The 19,602-nt window shown below is 41.1% G+C and overlaps 1 protein-coding gene across 1 annotated transcript in view; it reads left to right on the forward strand.

Moving 5' to 3' along the window:
• Window positions 1-19,602, forward strand: part of coro7 (coronin 7) — a 120,095-nt gene that overhangs the window by 87,487 nt on the left and 13,006 nt on the right. The window lies entirely within an intron of this gene.

Genomic DNA, 19,602 nt, shown 5'->3' on the forward strand with positions numbered 1-19,602 from the left:
CTGACTGCCTGGACAAAAAGCGCTTTATTGGTGGTAAGCACAGAGGAGAGTTTAAGCAGAGGGATGGGAGGGGCGAGGCGCACCCAGCAGAACGCACTCCTGCACAGACCGGAGAACAGCGAGCAACTCACCTTGCAACTTGGCTGAGTGCTGAGGAGAGAAATTCCAGCCTCCTTTTAGTTTGCTATATCTTAATGCCTACCTGCAGGACCTGTTTTAAGCTAGAGACATTACTGGTTTCATGTGTTACTGTTCAGAAAGGTTACTTACATTTCATTTGTATGACTGTATTTTTATTACCACCTTGCTTTGCTTTTCGAAGTATGCATTTTAATCAGCTTCTCTGCAGGAAAAATAAGCAAGTTGAGAGGCTTCAACATTATGCTCACAGACACTATGACAAGGCAAATTTTGGCACCGGATCGCACCAAATCAAACAAAAACATACCTTTTCAACTAAAATACATGGCATAGTAAACATTTGTGGTTAAGTAATATGATTAAAAAAGATGCGAAGATCTATCAATTTATGAATAAATCTTTTCTGTTCACACACTTTCATTTTCCATTGACATATGAGGAACTGTTTGCCTCCACAGTCTACGTGCAGTGCACATTAGCACATATGTTCGCTTCATTCACAGAGCCATCTTCAAGCTTAGAAAGCTATTGAATACTTCCGAATCCAATGACAAACTACCCGTCGGCAGCTGGCAGCCTATTTCAATGTCAGCCAGTCCCAACAAGGTGCAGTAAGGTGATAGCTTTCAAGAACTGTGTCACCTCCAATGTGTACTTTTAGCCACATGTCACAGAATTAACCAGAAACCTGAAGCCTCTTGTGTACAGTGCTTTAATATTTGTATAAGTTTGACCCACGCGTTCATGCCGAGCTTCTGTTCTCTCCACATGTCGACAAGAAATAAAAAAATAATAATTGAAACCAGGACAAATTTTTTTGCCAACCCCCATGCTGAAGGAGTAGACTCCAACAAGAAAAATATTCAACAACCAGGCCCCGAGGCGGCCGCTTGTGTCTCCTGAACCCCCCACCCTCCCACCCCTTACCCTATCCCCTGGACAAGGGACAATTTAGTTCTTCTCCACTTGTTGAGCCATGCTTATGTGTTTTATACAGTTTACTTTTTGATAGCGGTCTCCACAAAGTCTCATGCCTTTCTCCTTCTCCTTCTGCTCCTACTGTAGGAGTTATTACATGCAACACACACATGCACTTTGCCATCTGCAAGGCATTACCTTAAATTGCAGGAATAGAGAAATGATTTCACGCACGTCCCGCAGGGTCCAGGTGTGGCTCCCCAGCTGTAGCCACAACTGACTTTTACGTGTTCAGGAGAAATAAAGAAGGAAATAAATCTTTCCCTGTTGTACCTAATCACACAGGCTCACAAAATCAGTGCACGTTCTCTGTCTATCTCGGTTTCTCCCCCTCATAAACATAGACCTCTGTGTCCAAACTACAACATCAGAGCTGAGGTTATCCAGGTAACACTGAGGGAGAGTTATTTATCTTAGTCATTCAGCTTGTGTGTGTTGGATGGTGAGGAGGACCAGTGTCTCCAGAGCCCAGGTACTCGGTTACTGCCTGTTATTTATTTCTGCAGAAGCTTATTTGTTGCTTGAGTTTTACAGCCACACTGCTGAGAAAGAAATCTCAAATTCAAAGTCAGCATGATCTGAATGTTGCCACAACTGGATGTCACATAAGAATAAATAAGTAGGTAAATCCAGTGTTGCAATACCATCCTCCATACTGAACGAATAACAGTTTTATCTCAGGGTAAACAAAGATGGAGAAACTTACAATTTAACTTATTAATAATAAGCGGTTCAATATTTCTTGGTCTTGATGGATTAATATTTAGTAAATGTATATAAAGATTTTCTAGAATTTAATCTCTACCTCAACAGGCATAATTTATTGCACTAAAAAACAAAACATAAATTGATTCAACATGTGTTTGACTAGCTACCACAAAAAGCCTTTTCTGATATATATATATATATATATATATATATATATGTATATGTATATGTATATATATGTATATATATATATGTATATATGTGTGTGTGTGTGTATATGTATATAGATTATGCTCATTTTCAGGTTCATAATTGTATTTTGAGGTTGTACCAGAATAGGTTTACATGGTTTACTTTTCAAAAAACACCATATTTTTGTTGTACTGCACATTGCTGCAGCTCCTCTTTTGACGCTGTGTGTTGAGCTCTCTGTTTTAGCTACAGAGGGAGGCATCTCACTTCTATCCCATCTTTGTTGGGAGTCGCATATGCGCAGTAGCTAGGTAAGGACAACTAGCTAGAAGCTAGCGCTGCTAGCGGTTAGCCACCTCGTTCTCAATGGCAAAACACTGCTGCAACACACACAAGTTCACCCTAATCTACAAAATAAATTGTATAGAACTACTTACATGTCTCTCATCTGCAGGTATTCCACGCAAAAAAGTGTGCCCTCGTTTAGAAGAAGTCTCCCGGATAATCCTGCCTTGTACTGACCGAAGTTGGAGAAACAGCTAGCTGATGTGGTATTGGCTAAAGTGGTTAGCACAAACCAAATGTTTCGGCCGATGACGTAGACGGCCCTGCCGATTTTGACCAGCTCACCCGGAGACTGAAGGCAGGATACATTCAGAAACCCGTATCTCACTCAAAACAGCATGGATGGGTTTACTAAGTTTGTATGCGTGTGGAAGCACCAGAGACACAAAATAACATCCCAAATCCCAGAAAAGGTGATTTTTTTTCATTATATGGGCACTTTAAACAAATAAAAAACATGCTTAGTGAATTGTTCCACTCATCATGTGAAGGAATTGACAGCATTTTATTCAACTATCAAACAAACAACATTATACATTGTTACACCCTTACTCATCACGTATTGAATCCAGACCGCGCTGCAGTTAAATGACCTTTTCCTCATATTTGTACATTACAGGACAGGATGGTCACAGCCGCTTGGTCAGTGGTGTAAATCACAGTCTAGTGGCTGTGACAGTATTACTGCATGTGCCGTCAGCACGTTGGGCTCCTAATCATCCTGGCTCAGTAAAGAAATGGCGAGTTGGTATACAGCCCACTGCATTACACTGCCCAGGGGAACCAGTAAAAAACACTGGTTCGCTGCTGAGCCAACCACAGCCTGCTAACGGTTTAAAGCTAGGGGCACACAGCACTATGCTGTTTTTTTAGAGGTGCCAGGGATTTCTTTCTTCTTGTCTTTTTTGTTAATTTTTCCTTGAAATACCTTCTCCACAATTGCCAGTTATACTCTCACATTTTCTCTCTTTCTTTCAGATTTCATGGCATTCACTCGTGTGCACATTTTGTGTGTGTGTGTGTGTGTGTGTGTGTGTGTGTGTGTGTGCGCGCACAAACTCGTGCTAAAGTATTTCGTCAACCAGCGGGCTTTCATCACTCTCTCTTTCCCCACTCTAGTTAGGTCCTAATTCCTTTTGTTTTTGGCTGCTTCACTTTCTTTCACATTTGCTTCATCATTTCTGACTTCATGAGTCATTTTCTTGCCTACATGATTTAACGTTTATACTGCTTCAGCTTTGGCAAACATTTATGGATCTTGTATGTATTGCTGTAGATCTTAACCTGACACATGATTTATTGTTTGGAATTATACCATTGTGAGGTACACACAATTAAACAAAGAGTAGTAGTGCAATTGTCAAATGAAAACGATTGTGAAGATCAGTTCATATTTGAAATCTACGCAGGGATAGAAACACTTTGTATTTGCGACAGAAGCATTAATGGATTGGTTTTATCTCCCAGTGCACACTGGGACAAAGAGCTTATCAGAAAGGCTAAACTGGCTCTAAACAGACTACACTGTCTTTGTCATTGTGTCCTTGGTGTTTTCACAGTCTGGTATGCTTATTCAAACAGTATTAAGTGGTAGAATTTTCATTAAGTGTACTTTGTCCAAACAAAATAATCCTTAACAACCAACCAACTTTTTATGGTTTTATTTCACCAATTATATGTTTCTATCACATCAGCGTCTGAGGGTTTTTACTTTACAGTGACAATTTGTTCTTGCTTTGATTTTGGATTGTTTTAGAGCACAACATTAATACATTTCCTACTTTTTCTCTTGATCTGTGTGACCCTAATCATTTTGTTGTTAACTCAACTGTGTTTAGTCTATGCATGCTATATTGTGCAGTATATACAGTGAATAGAGCATGGGCTCCCTGTGACCTATCACCACACTACCTTCTTGCCAAGCAGACACCCAGTCATGGAACAAACGCAGACCACCATGAAGACACAAGTATATTCATACTACAGTCATACCTTTCATAATCACTGTCTGTAGATCCATTCAGAAACACAAGCGTGTGTCCTGGTTTGAGGTGTTTGTGTTTTGTTGTTCAAAACATGCCTGTGGGTTTTAGACCTTAAGAAAAGTAGGAAACAAACAAGGAAAGTGTCCCTGCAGGGGAAGACTGGAAGAGAGTCAGTGAGAATGAGTGCAAGTTTAGGAGAATAGTTTACCACAAAATGGCATTTCACTCATTCACACACTCACCAGATTGTCAGTTGAAATAAAAAACATGCCTTCTTTTGAGAAATTGAAGTTAGCGGGATGTCTTTTTACAGCTCCAAAACAGAAAAAAAGATTGTGCCATTTTTTACCAAAAATATTTGTCATTATGTTCTAATTTTTCCCCAGTGACAAAGCTCTGGTCTTGGAAGAAGACAAGTTGCTGCTGTGGGATGCAAAATAATTATAGCTTGAGCTCAATTGAGAAAGATGATTGAAGTTTTCTGTTTTTTTTCTGGGAACATAAACCAGATTTGGAAGGAACAAGGCTGAGCTGGAAGTTTGTGGGCCGAACAGCTTTATGTTTGGTGGTCCATAAACTTTTGGTGTGAGATAATGATTACATTTTAATTTTGTAGTGGGCTGTTTCTTTGACATTACTTATGTGGTATAGATATGTACAGCGTTACTCATGTTTTGTAATATTCAGCACAATTAGCGAGCACGAAAGAGGGAGTGGTTTTGTGAATCATGCGTTGCTTTCCCGTTAGGAAATCCTGGGAATGATTGTCCTGGGTTATTTTCTGATGGAGCCCCATCTCATTATTCTCCCGTGCTTTAGATGCTGAGGAGGGGATGTGAGTGTGCTCTTTGTTAGTTTTTTGTATATCTGCATATGTATTGGCATCTGTGTTCATGTGTGTTTTGTGCAGATGCTTGCCATCCCCCTCTGTCCACAAATACATGTCTTCCCGTCACACGTAAATGCACTCTGACGGCAGTATGTGTGGGCTGCCGTGAGACACCACCGGGCCCTCCTCATGAGGCCCGAGCTGCCTTTCTTCCCACAGCGCCTCAGCACCCTATAGGTAGGAAAAACATTTGTGGGAAGGAGTGCCACGCAGAGGAGGAGAAACCTGGGAAGGGAGAAGCTTGGAAGATCCATGGTTATTTAACAGCTGCCATGGGGACCTGGACGTGACGGAGGAATATGGCCAATAGAAAGAAGAATAATCAGTGTACTTAAAGCAGAAGTTGTCACTGTTTGTGTGAGAACAAACACATAATGCTATAATCAAATGCACTTCATCAGATAGAAGTGAATTGTTGACTCTTCCCACCTGTCCTCTATATGCCAGCTTTACCCATTATATGTCAATCTGTTCCTCATAAAGCTGTCTTCTTTAGAGGAACCTTTTTTTTTTGTATAACACTATTAAAAAAAGTGCACGTTTTATTATCTTGTTTACATACTGTAGTTCATATTTGGTTAATTGGACCCAAAGTGGCTCATGAGGGAATATGTGTCCCAAAATTAAAGCAGAAGGATGCTCACCCAAAATATCATTTTGCCCTTTCTCACCATTTGTCAGTCAGAGGGAGTGGTAGACAGGCTCTGTTCACAAACCTTGCTTTGGGAAATAGACAGGATGTCATAATATGAAAAGATATATGGCTGGCTCCCGTTTGTCGCTTTGTTTATCGTTTTGTTTTTGTGCTTTTTATTATTATTATGATTTGGGGCTTTTTTGGTAATTTCCTCATGGCCCTGTTGTGACATTTGGGCCTCATTGGAGCAAGCTGAGAGCTTTATGTGAGCTAGTTATGTAAGTGAACAACATGAAACCCGACTCGATACCGGATAAGCGGACAAAGATGGATGGATGGAACAACATGAAAAAGCCCTCAACACAAAGACCTCAAGAATCTGTACACTAAAATTTTAATGATTGCAGGAGCTTTTTCACGCAGAGGAGGGTGAGACAGCGAACACACAGAGACCTAGAGAGGTCAGACCATAGTTCACTTTGAGGTTTACTAGTCTGTTGACTCTGTGCATGCTGGCACTTCTCATTAAGGACAGAGACAGAGACAGATAGCACAGCTGGGCCATGCATGCCTCAGAGCTGGACAAGCCATTAGTGCACATTTTATTGTTGAAAGAATGAAAACAATCCCGGGTTTACCAACTTACATTATCAACTGATTGAGAACATGTTTTCCTTAGCAACTAACTGATTTGCCATTTAGCTTTTCAAAGTCTTTTAAACCAGACGTGGGTGCTGCGTCAGCTGTAGTGTCCTGCATTTGTGGATAGAGCAGTTAACGGCTGGTTATCGGTTCTCTCTTGAGGTAAAAAGAGAGGGATTTCTGCTTATCGCTGGGGCTCTGATAAGAGTGATAGAAGTGTAGAGAGTGCAGAGAGGCCTAAAGGAGGAGTGAGATCCAAGGGGGAAAGGCTTGGATTGAGGGAGCGTGTGGGTGACCTCCCATCCCCCGGTTACTGAGCGGGGGTCTTCCAGAAGTGGCATTTTCCCGTGATCTTCTTTTTTTGCATATGTTCCTTTGTTCAGTTTATTCCTTTATTTCTCCCATTCTTTGTTTTAGTTTTGTCTCTCTGCCTCTTTTTCAAACATTAATGTAAAAGTCCCGCTCCACACTAAAATGTATTTGTGTGCTTATTAATACTTCACTTGGACGCTTGAGCTTCACTGTGCAGAATGATATATATAAATTTGACACTAGGAGGTTGTTTTCACATCCATCTGCTGAAGGAGGAAAGTTTCTCTGTTCTCACTGTAAATCTGACTTTTCGCGGAAAAGCAAATAGCAGGTAACAAAATCCGTGCAAGTATAAAAACTATTTGCCTTTACTTCTTTCGCACAACCCTCCTCCCATTCCCCTCTTCCTTCATTTCCTCCTTTCCTACTTACCTTGTTGTGCTCCCTCCTTCCTACCACTCTTATGCTCACCCTGCACTCTTGTTATGTCAGGTATTGAGTAACCGCAGCATGCCTGTGGTTTAGTGCGGGAAGCAAAGTGACTGCAGCTTAGATACAGTATGTTCACTATGACTGCACTGCTGTATTAGTACTATGACAGAAACTCTATCAGAGGGATGAGAGCAACTATGTGGTACAGGTCACATCAGGTCAGCCTGGTGCTTGCAGATGGGTCATTCTTAAAACATATTGTGATTAAGTAGGTCAAGGCCTGGGCAGTGTATATGTAAAGTGTGCAAGCATCTTTTGCACACTTTTAGTTAACTGTTTTACTCATTTGTATATTTTTTTTGCCAACTTTTTCATTGTATTTATAATTATTAATCATGCAGTTGTTTTCAAAGAGTGCAGCCTTTTCTCTAAAATGTAAATTCATATCTTTAAGTACTAAATAGAACCACAGAGTAAAATAAAGATTTCCACCCCTCTGACTCACACTCAGTCAGTCAGTCAGATCCCATTCAGCCCACAGGCAGTCAGAAAGGGTCGTACTGTCATGCAAGTCCTTATTTCATATTCAGAAATACACAGTCCCATGACTCCTGTAGCCCCATCCAGTCACATGCACACACAGTATTACAGGTATTCCCTTTGACAGTAACTCTTTCCTCTCCTACTGTATTTCAATATTGTACACTACATTATTTTATCCCACCGCCCATCATGCAAACTTTGTGGTCTTGCCTTGATACATTGTTTCCAAACTGTGTGGTGCTTTTCCTGCACTTATGCATTCAGGATTTATTCCTTCTTATTCTGCCTCTCTTTAATGACGATACCATGCCTCTTTTAAAAGCCCTTTTGGGTTTTGCCAGACAATCATTGAGTAATTTGGCTCTGACCTGCCTAGTTAAATAAAGGAGGTTAAATAAAAACAAACACACAGGCACGCATGCACACAGATAACAAGCCTTCCTTCAGAGCTGTGACGAACAGCGCTGATAGCTTGAAAAGATGGATGTGGAGGCCTTCACATGGAGGAGAGGTCAAATTGAAGTTGATTAAATGAAAAGAATGAGTGTCTTGTTTCCTTTGTCATTGTTTTCAGAAGTGTACAAGCTATGACTGTTATTTTGGATTTTCTTGGGGGGTTTGTTTCATCTCATGACTGTCCTTGTTTGCGAGGCTAAAGCCCATCTGAGTGTAATTCAGTGCAACATGAGCACCACTTAGTTGTGTCCTCTAGAGGAATATGCATTTGCTGTGTTAACAAATTGCTCAAAGCTGCGTCTTCATGCAGCAGTAGAAGGGCCGGGGCTGGATGTGGGCTTGTAAACGTTTGGTCAGACTCAACACTGCTTATTGTTAAGAGATGGTGGCTACATAGACTACGCTAGAAGTGTGTGTGTTCATCACTGCATCTCCCTTTGTCAAATGCGTAGTTTTCTGTTTTTCTTTTGACCATAACCCTTTTTATTTACAATGTCAAGTTTATACACTTGAAATGTTTGAGGTTTGTTGGCATTGTATGACTGGAATACTAAACTGTGCATTAGTGCTGGTTACTCTTTATGGGTGGTCCCAAAACATGTTTTGTCTCTTGACCAAGATGACAGAGATGGTGGAAATTGAGCGGGGCATGCAAAAAAGAAGAGGCAGTAATGGGAGTCGATCTCATCGTACCAGTTGCAGCTTATCAAGGCTATCAAGTCAAGGCTATGGTGTCCTCTGTAACAATCTCTTATTTTCTTCTTTCTGTCCAATAACTCTCCCAGATGTAGCATGATAGAGCTCAAAGCATTCTTATAAGGACACTTGCACTCACATACACGTATGACGACACGCATAGCTGTTGTGATTTACTATACAAATGTGATAGTGATCTTATCTCTTACTACTCTCGGTCTCGCTCAGTTTCCCTCTTTTACCGTCTCTGATACAGTAAATCTGCTCTGTTCTGTGAGGTTTTTATTGGTTGTTCACTATACAAATCCCTGCTCTGGTCATTAAAGCAGATGATTTAGTGTGGGTGTGTTGGACAGTAAGACAGTAAAACACAGACTATTGTGCACTGGCTGTCCACCCAGGACAAAGGGGGGAAAGTGAGGCCAAGGCCGTGGGGCCACCGGCAGGCTGAGGGTACGATGCTGAAATCATTTTGAGTTAGTTAGACCTACACCATGATGCGGAAAAAGGGATTTATTTTTTTTAGAATAGTGTACAATTGATATCATGGCTTTACCTAACTGAACAACTTTGTCAGCCCTGAAAGTCTTACCAACCCCCATCCTGTGATTTTTCAAAAGATTACAAGAAAAGATTTCTTTTTTTCTCTTTGTTTCCAAATGGAAATGCAAGATTTTCACAAAGCAGGAGTGAAATTTCAGCTTTTTAGATATGAGAGGGGAGGGAAAGAGACTGATAAAGTGGCATTTTAGGTGGACCAGAAAGAGCAAGTATGGACACATAGTCACAGCCGACAAGGTTAGAGTGTGTGTGTGTGTCCCAGAAAGATGAGTCAGATCTGCTTGGCTCCAGATACAGAGACTCTCAGGCTGGTAGACAGCGGGACTGATAAACTCTGTTAACTGACTCTGATAAAGCAGAACTAAAAGACACCACGGAGTCAAAACATGCACAAATGACGATCAATGAAAAGCGCTCTGTTGAACGCCTCAAGAATGTTTTTGTAGCTCTAGTCGAGCAGGAGTGGAAAAAAAGAAGGTCTGAAGAAGTTGTTTTAGGGTTTATATTTCTCTCTTTATTTTTCTCGTCCCCTCTCTCGAGTCGACCCTCTCACTCATTTGCACACACGTACTTAGGCTTGAAGGAAAAATAAATATTAAACAGTAATGTTTTGTGTCTGTAAATTACTGGGTTTTATGGTTCTAGCATTTCCAATAATTCTGTCTTGGCTGTCCATGAAGGAAAGACACACACACACACACACACACACACACACACACACACACACACACAGTCATACACAGTCATACACAGTCATACACGTTTGTATGGTCTGAAAATGGTTTGGATCGTCCAATGTGAGCTTTGGTATCAGGTCAAGCTCTTCAAGGGAACTTTGGATAAAGATTTGAGCAACATTTGCCAAAAATGTTCTAAAACAAATGTCCAGATCATGTGATATCTTAGTTCAGTTGTGGCTTACTCCAAACCATCGGCTATGTTGTTCGGCTCTGTAGCAGCCGAGTGTCTGTCCGAGAGCGACCACGGTCTGTTTAGCTGGACAGGATATGAACAGGGCAGTAAGTCATTCATTGAGCCTGTTACTGGTGGATTGTGTTTTTAAAGTAGACTTTATTGAGTGGATCAGTGTGTGTGTGTGTGTATGGCAGATCAGCAACAGTTCGCACTTGTGGCTTTTCCACAGTAGGAAAAATAGACTAGAGTGCACCTAAGACTGACATCATGTCCAAATTGTTCCCTATAACAAATCAATGCACAGTGTGGAGTGACTGACTCAGTGGAGACAAGTCAAAGCTGAACTTATGGTCATGACTTTTAAGTTCTGCCTCTGGTATGCAGAATAATTACTGTGCAATGTATTATATCCACAGCTGACTTAGAACCTGAAATTACAATTTAGTTATTTATTCACTGAATTTAAAGAGGTATTTTTAGGTCAGATATTGATAAAAATGTTGTGCAATCCAAATGTCCAAAAAACACTATATATACCATATCAAAATAGTATTTTTCCATTCATCCTGTTGTGGTTTTTGTATTCATCATTGGTTTGATTTATTGTTCAGATTTATTATTGGGATTTCCCACCTTGGCTTCATGTTATTTGTGTATGTATTTCTGTCTTTGCCATTAGTATTGGCTTGCATGTGAAAGAGAACTTTAATAGGACAGCTAATAAAACACTTAACCTGAAAAGACAGAAAAACTAAAATGTTTTGTCTCCTCTACTTTAACTTGCAAACTAAGCTAGGTTTATACTCAAGTCGTGCAAAGAGAAGGATCTTTTTGGCAACTCTATGTTGCCAAAAGCACATTTCTTCAGACAATTTGTGTGCAGTCAAATCAGAGAAGCCTCCAGACTTTCATGGATTGTTTCATTGTAATTTTTGTTGAATTTATTTGTGCCTTATTGGCCCGAGAGTTTGCTGATCACAGTTCATCTGTGGAGTACTCATGTTGGTGGATAATCCATCAACTGCTAGTTGAGAGAGCAAAACAGTTAGCTTTTCTCACTTCCTCAGAAACATGTGTACCTCTGTCTGTGTTTGGGGACTGTGACGGGAACCAGACTTTTCTCCGGTGACCTAACGGCAGAGAGGGTCGTCGCGGTTGTGACCCTCACCTCTTCTCTTTCTGTCCTCTGTACCAACGCTTCCTCTCTCTTCTCCCCTATGAGGCAGTCGTGGCTGCTGATCGGTTCCCAGGCCCCCGCCGACAGGTCATTTAATGGTCATCTAGCCCGGGCCCTTGAAGCTGAACCCCAGGGTTAACGCGGAACGCATCTCTTCCGGGGCCGTGCAGCCGTCAACAAGCAGCCACCAGCACTTCAGAGACACACCTCATAACATTACAGATGCAAACACAAACTTAAACACATGCCAATATACAGTACACATGCTATTCATTACTGTCAACAACCTCAAAGCTGTCGTCCTTGTATCATATGCAACTGTGTGCATGTGAAAGATTTCCCATTCATACTTTTACACATTTACCTCCCCATCAGTCTGTATACCGTGAAACCCTTATGCCCACCCACATCCTACAACAACCCCACCCCCACCCCCCGTCTGCCCTTCAGCCCTCCCAGTCCACAGAGCAGCACTGAGGTCTCTTGCCACTTTATGACCAGTGACCTGACCTGCTTTATAACTCAGCCAGTCTGGAGCAGCTTACCACGCACTTACAGTCTGCCTGAGTGTTTGTGAGTGTGTGCGTATCTACATGAGTGTGTGTCATTTTGAAAATGAGCTTCTCTAATTTATTTGGGATAAGTAGAACCGTGTGTGTCTAATCGGTCTGTGTAACCGGCTGTTTCACCAGTTGAAGCCCCTGGTTTTCTCCCTCTGTCTCCTCTTGTAAAAATAAAGTTTTGGGGTTTTTTATTTTTCATGTCGTCATTATCCAAAACAGACGCGCGTCCATCATGTGGTCAAAGAGCGCTGTGTGTTAAGTGGTCTTGAGATGTCTCTAAGTGTCTATTATATTGTGAGGGGCTGTTTTTATACACATGCTTGATATTTTGCAAAGATCTGATATGTGGTTGACGCAGTTAGACTGTCATGTAGCGGACTCATTGTTTCCCCCCTGCAAAGAGGGATTTACTGAGAGATGTACAGCACTGATTGGGGCTGCTGGTGTCAGTGTAATGATGGAGCTGTACTGACAAACTGGAATTGTAAGGAAGTCTTATTCTGTTTCTTGAGGACAATAGGAAAATAAGTGCTGAAGCTGATGCATTTTTTTCCATTTGGCAACTTTGCATGTGGTCATATGTGGAATTGGGAGTGTGTAGGGGGTGTCAGAGGGGTCACTGCAGACCTGTTGACACAGGACTCAGTGAGTTTAATTAAATCCTGAGCATGCATGCATGTGTGCCACTACATGTACTTGTGTGTGTGTGTGTGTGTGTGTGTTGTGCGGTTGTCAGGGGCCAGAGGACGGGGCCTGGTGGAGAGAGGGGAGAGCAGCCGCTTGGCAGCTTATCTGAAAGCCTCGTCACTGGTGCTCAGAGGGGCCACAGCTGGGCCCTCCACCAACAATCCTGGCTTTTCTTTCCCCTCTCAGGAACGCAGCGCGTCAACTCTAATTCCCTTCTAATGAACTGGCTACTGAAGGTAGCTAGGCGGGCAGGCAGGCAAACCCAGCACATATATTAAATACACACACACACACACACACACACACACACACTGGCAACAAAACACAGACACAAACACAGTGGAGAAAATATGTTGCACTTAAGTACATTTCACTGCTCAACTGTGCAGCTTGACTTTAACGCCTGCTGAGGATCCTTGAACTCATCATGACTTAGAAGGTGTTTTCAGTAGCACCCCAACCAGGCCTTTAAGACCATATGAGAACCTACAGTATAGGACAGTGTGTGCCTCTTATCTTTTATGATTGCATTCAAGCCACAGTGCTAAGGATCAGTTTTTCTGAAAGATGTTTAATAACACCTGTCTCTAATGTGACCCTCAAAGACCATCGGGATAAGAAAGTATTCTATTTATATATTTACACAAAAAAAAGACAAAATAATCTGTTTATTTTGTCTATTATTTGTTTGTGTTGTACAAGGACATATATCACTTCCGGCTGCCTTTATCGGGAAATACAGTCACAGTCGACTTCTTTTTTTTATCATGACAGGACAGAATGCTTTTTTTTTTTTATCCAGATGAGTAGAATCTTTGAGGATACTGAAAATATTTTAAAAACAGTGTTAGGACTTGTAAAACTACCTTCTGGGTTTTCCAAAGATCCTCTTTAATAAATAAATAATAAGAATAAACTGATTCTTAGCTCTGTTACTGAAATATAATGATAATACATGAGGAGAATACATAGGTTCTAACTGAGACTAATAAGATCCGAGATGTCATTTATTTGCATCATCATGTCCAGAAATAAACAAGAGACAGAGCCATATTCATATAAATTTCCATAGGACCAGTTTAGGTAGCAGGAAACGTTGTCCTCGTGTGAATGAAATGAACTGGAACAGTGTTAAATGAGGGCAGTCAAATTAATTTGAATTTAAGGCTCTGCAGCATTCAACCATTGTGAGTTGATGCCTTAGATTGAAGTTGCCCTCACTGTGACCCTGTGGTTCAGCTTTTGTGGTGCAGGTTTTGGAGCTCTGATGCTGCTAATGGAAACATGTGTACACATTCAGACAGCACAAGTGCAGAGGTCTGATTGATCTGTAATGTTGGGAGTTTACAAAGGTGACAAAGTTCATCAGCTGTGATATATTGTTTATTTGCCTTTGGCACACTTTGGTCATTTTTGGTGGATTGTTATGCTTCAAAGTTTGATAGGACTAATCATTGCCAAACCATTTGTTTACCGTTTAGAGGATCTTTTATATAATCTTCAGAATTATTCACTCTCATAGCTCTCATGAAAAAGATTTCTCTTTTTTTTTATTTCACATATTGGCAGAACACTATAAACCAACCTAGGATTTACCATCCTGGAGACGGTGGTACAGGTCTAGTGTTGTTCCGTTATCAATCCCATTTAATCACCAGTGGATTATTCTGCACCAGTCCTTCCATTGTCCGGGTAATGTGAACACCCATGGGCCTGCAGCGTAAGTGTGCATAAAACCATTAGCTGTGTCTAACTCCCTTTCACAATAATAATACACAAACACACAAAGAGTGTGTTCTGTCACAGCAAACAATAAAGACAGGAAGAGGGCAGGGTTATCATAAGACTAAATAGATAATCAGCTGGTCATATGAACTGTTATCATCAGATAGTGATTATATCAATAATAAAAAGGCATGTGCTTATAGTCATACTTTTAAATGGGAGATACAGCTGTTAAGTTGCAGCCAACTCTTCATTATACCGCATATTTTTAATGATTCATTTCATAGTTCAACTGATCTGCCACATTATTAATCAGCTGCTGATTGTGTGTACGTATGTGTGGACGAGATAAAGTAAGGCCTACAATGGATGGTTTTAAAGTTGATTTTATAGTAACGATTTAATGAGAGAAAAGAGCAGATCCGCCTCATGCTCTCATATTGGTCATACCTCGTTATAGCCACGGCAGCGGTGTGGCTCTGTGGATGGCGATGTTCGGTTGGTCGGTCCACCCCTTTGGTCAAGACTGAATTATCTCAACAACTATTGGATGAATTGTCATGACATTCTGAACAGACATTCATGGTCCCCAGAGGATGAATCATGATGGCATTGGTGATCCTCTGATTTTTTTTCCTCTAGTGCCACCATGAAGTTGATATTTTTGTTTTTTAGTGAAATATCTTGACAACTATTGAATGGATTGTCATTCAATTTGGTCATCATGTCCCCCTCGGGATGCATTGTAAGAACTTTAACTTTTCAGCTAGTGCCGTCATCAGGTCATACTTATAAAATATCACAAATTCTTTTGTTTTTGACAAAATACCTGCAAAACTAATGACATTCCTATCAGCCTCAGCTGTACTTTGTGTTTGGTGCTAGCGAGTATGCTTCATGCTAAACTAAGTTGGTGAACATGGTAAACATTAAACCTGCTAAACATAAGCATGTTAACGTTGTCATTGTGAGCATGTTAGCATGTTGACATTAGCAGTTTAAGTACAGCTTCACAGAGTCGCTTGCCTTAATATGAAAGCATATATATATATATAGCCAAGAAGATGTAGATAGATTCAAGAACTCAGGGAATAAATATAGCATCATAATTTATTGACATTCCCTGATGTCTCTGTCAACACTTCAGATTCCAAGAAAAACCCTGTGATGAATAGTGGTGTCAACCACAGTTTTTAATAAATTATTTATCCAGGATTCTAGACTCTAGCCTCAGATGTCAAATTTGGAACAGTGTCATATCTTATCCCTAAAAAGTCTTACTTTAGCATTGAATTTAGCTTTCATTAATTTGATGAATTTGATCATTTGATGTCCAAGTGAGTGTGGGAAAAGTGCATTGACCTAATGTTATTGGGAACGACGGGGGTAACGTGCTCTCTCACACTTAAACTCTAAAATCAGTGACTCGAGGCTCCCAGCAACACATCAACTAGTCTTGCTGTGACCCACACTGAGGGTCCTTGTGACCCTGTGTAATAATCCAAACATTATTTTATGGCCAAGACGGCTCTAATTTCAGTCTAAAACCCTAACTCATCGCTGGCCAGTGGGACAGCAGAGGCTCGCCGGGACAGCTGGACAAGCTGCAGGCCTGTAGTCTTTGGAGGCAGGAGGGCTGATAAAGTGGACTGTTCGAGTTCACAGTTCAGCACACCCTTCACCCTCAGCGATAGTGCTTTACCTCTCACTTACTCCCACTGACTGGAATGACATAACCAGGGGGCCAATAAAGCAGGAGGGAGGAGTGGATGACGGAGAGGAAAAGGATGAAATGAAAATAGAATGAACAGTAAATAACGCTGAGGTCACAACGCATCTTTTAAAGCCTGATTATGACCCCAATTTGACCATGAAGACTGGTTTCCAATACCGTGGTGAGTCTCCACTGTTGAGATTTATGATTTCAATCTCTCACCTTCAGATTGAGATTTAGACGAGTCAGAATGATTGTGATTTGAACAAATGTTAGAGGGTTTTTTTTCTAGTTAAAAGTGACAAAACATCTGAACGTGATGAGAGGGCTTGTATTCAACATACAGTACAACATTCTCTTTAATAAAACCCTTGATTCAGATGAAAAAATACTTGGGGAACAAAAAAACCTCAGGAACAGTTAAAAAAAAAAGAAGGATCTGTCATCCAGGACGGACTAACACGCAATAGTTAGCAATACAAATAGCTATATTAAACTTACAATATGGAGAAAAAGAATGAGCATTAAGCAGTAAATTGCAGACAGAAATGATTGCAGTAATCTGCAAAAAAAATTTGTTGTTCTTTTCATAGCTTGTTAGGATGTTGAAAGCAATAGAGTGATCCTGTGTTAACTTAAAAAACTTTAAACTTGAGAGTAGACAACCAGCTGCATTGTTTTAGTTTCCTATTCCCCCAAAGGCCTCCTCTCTCTTTCTTCTCTGCTTTCTGGCCAGCTCCTACCTGTCGACTGGAGCTTATTGTGCTCTCTAATGTGTTTTTTTAGCAGCAGGACTGGCCTGGCTAAGGGCCATGGTCATATACGACAGAGAAAGGTCCCTTTGACTGATACTGATCTGGTCATAGCTGCTCAACCCATAACCATATACATCTGCATGCTGCATTCATTAGCTCCACCTATATACTGTATATAATACACTACTGTGTGTCTGATGCTATCAGAGCGTCTGGACGAGTCTATATGGTCTTACACAAGAGTACGGGAGTGTGTTGATGTGTGTGCATTTTTTCATACTTTCACATATTTTGTCAAGCTCGTAAGAACATGCATGCACGTGCGCAGCATTTTCTCATAATGCAGTATTTATCTCTGCACCTGACTGCTCTGGAAGGAGTGTGTGTGTGTGTGTGTGTGTGTGTGTGTGTGTGTGTGTGTGTGTGTGTGTGTGGACATTTTTGCTCAGTTGAACTCTATCAACTCTGAGGTTTCTCTCCACCACAACTCCAGCTGCAGATGCCCAATCACATGCACTTCCCCACTTCAAACACACACATAGACACACGCACCATTTATGCATTTGTCTGTCATCCACATATCCATTCGTCTGGCCCTACATTAGTCAGTTATTACACTGATTTACATTATCTCTTACATTATCAAACGACAGCAAATTCTCATAATCATAATATATCTGGGCTGACACAGACCCTTTCATACACACACACAGATGCACATTAGAGTAAAGTAATATACCCATCATATCTGCTGGTGCTGAAGGCTGCCGTCATGGGCAGAAGGTCATTTTATTGGGTCTGTGTGAGAGAGCGGTGTGAGGTGATGGCAGACGAGGCAGGAGGCGGGTTCTCTCCGCTCTCTGTTTTGTGTAAACTCTGATAGGATCAGAGTGCCAGTGACAGAGTAAAGTCAGGGGGATTTTTGGAGCATCAGGCGGCTCATCGCAGAGTGTTGGAAGAGCTGGTAAGGTGTTGAGACGTTAGTGGGTGCAGATAGCCCTGAGAGTGTGAGACTTGGCTGCGCTAGTCTGTCATTTTGTGAAGTAAAATCTTTCAGCTGTCCATGTTTGATATTGCAGATGGCTTTCCTCAACATTGTATAATACTATCTGATTTGATGACTAATTATCATGTGTGTGTGGTTAAACCTATCCTGGTCACACAGCTAACACGGAAAAAGGCTTATGTCTGAATTAGTGTCAATCTGGATTCGGTACACACACACACACACACGTCTGTTTACAGCCTCTCCTCTAAGAGCATGAATGAAGCCTTTAATTGTTTTTCTTTTCATTCATAATCAGCCCATGTGATCGAGATCTGCACAACAATCCTGCTCGCTCCCACAGTTAACCCGGCATTACTGTAACTGCACACTCTTATTAATGCATGCGCACATACATCATTAGGCTGTATTACAAGCACATGTATGTTTGTGTGTTTGTACATTTATGTGCGTAAAAATGCGCATGCATGCGTTTTATGTGTTTTCCTATGTGGGAAAATGGTCTGGTGGTGAGGTAGAGCATGAAAGCGATAGTAAACAGAGGCCATTATCAGTGATAAAGCTCCACTCCTATTATGTGGCTGTTTGACTTGTTGTACGTTTTACTGTGAGAAAAGCAGAGATAAGGCCACAGAGAAAGTGAAGGCAATTTGGGGCACCGATTTGGAATTGTAGGCACAAAGAGACTGCAGGGTGCAAGGTGGTAGTGTTGTTCAGCAGCGGAGAAGGGTGTGGGAATGGAGGTGTTTAGGGGACTCCCTGTGGGCCGACTCTGACATGGGAACACACAGTCGCTAATGAAGCGTGGCCACCCTTTGCTGACTTCATAGGCCTGGGATAGAGGGAGGAATATTAGAGAGAAGAGGAGGCACAGGTCTGGGACTGGTCCATTTTATTGATACATCAAAGACAGATTATAAGGATGGAATAAGAAACCAATAAATATGACAGGCAATACCTTGGTTGGAGCAAAACACACTTTACACTTTTTATATTTAAATTAGTATGACTACTTGCCTATCTCCTTACTAGGGGTGTGGTTCTTCACTGGTCTCAAGATTCAATTCGATTACGATTATCCTGTCAAAGATTCGAATATCACAATACATCACCATGCGTCAAGATGTATCATGATGCGTGACCCTCTCAATATTATAATATATTGCTACACATGGCTTTCATTGACAAATTCAAGCAGTCAGCTATATATGAACTCCCCTTTTTATTCTATCTGCTCTGAAAAAAGGACACTTCCAGATTGTAGTGGAGTCTGAACACAGCAGAGAGCAGACAAAAGGCAAAAACATAAAAAGCAGCAGAAAAGTTACATCAGTAGGCAACTGCTAACCGATTATGGTCTGTCACCGCATTGATGCAGAATCATCCACATCCGCATCGCGATGCAATAATTAATTTCAACGCCCCTACTCCTCACTGGTCTGTTTTTCTGTCTCAATACACTTTATTGTGTGTGTGTGTGTGTGTGTGTGTGTGTGTGTGTATATATATATATATATATATATATGTATATATGTATATATAT

The sequence above is a fragment of the Sander vitreus genome, chromosome 15 (assembly GCF_031162955.1).
Source record: "Sander vitreus isolate 19-12246 chromosome 15, sanVit1, whole genome shotgun sequence".
In the NCBI taxonomy this organism is placed as follows: Eukaryota; Metazoa; Chordata; class Actinopteri; order Perciformes; family Percidae; genus Sander; species Sander vitreus.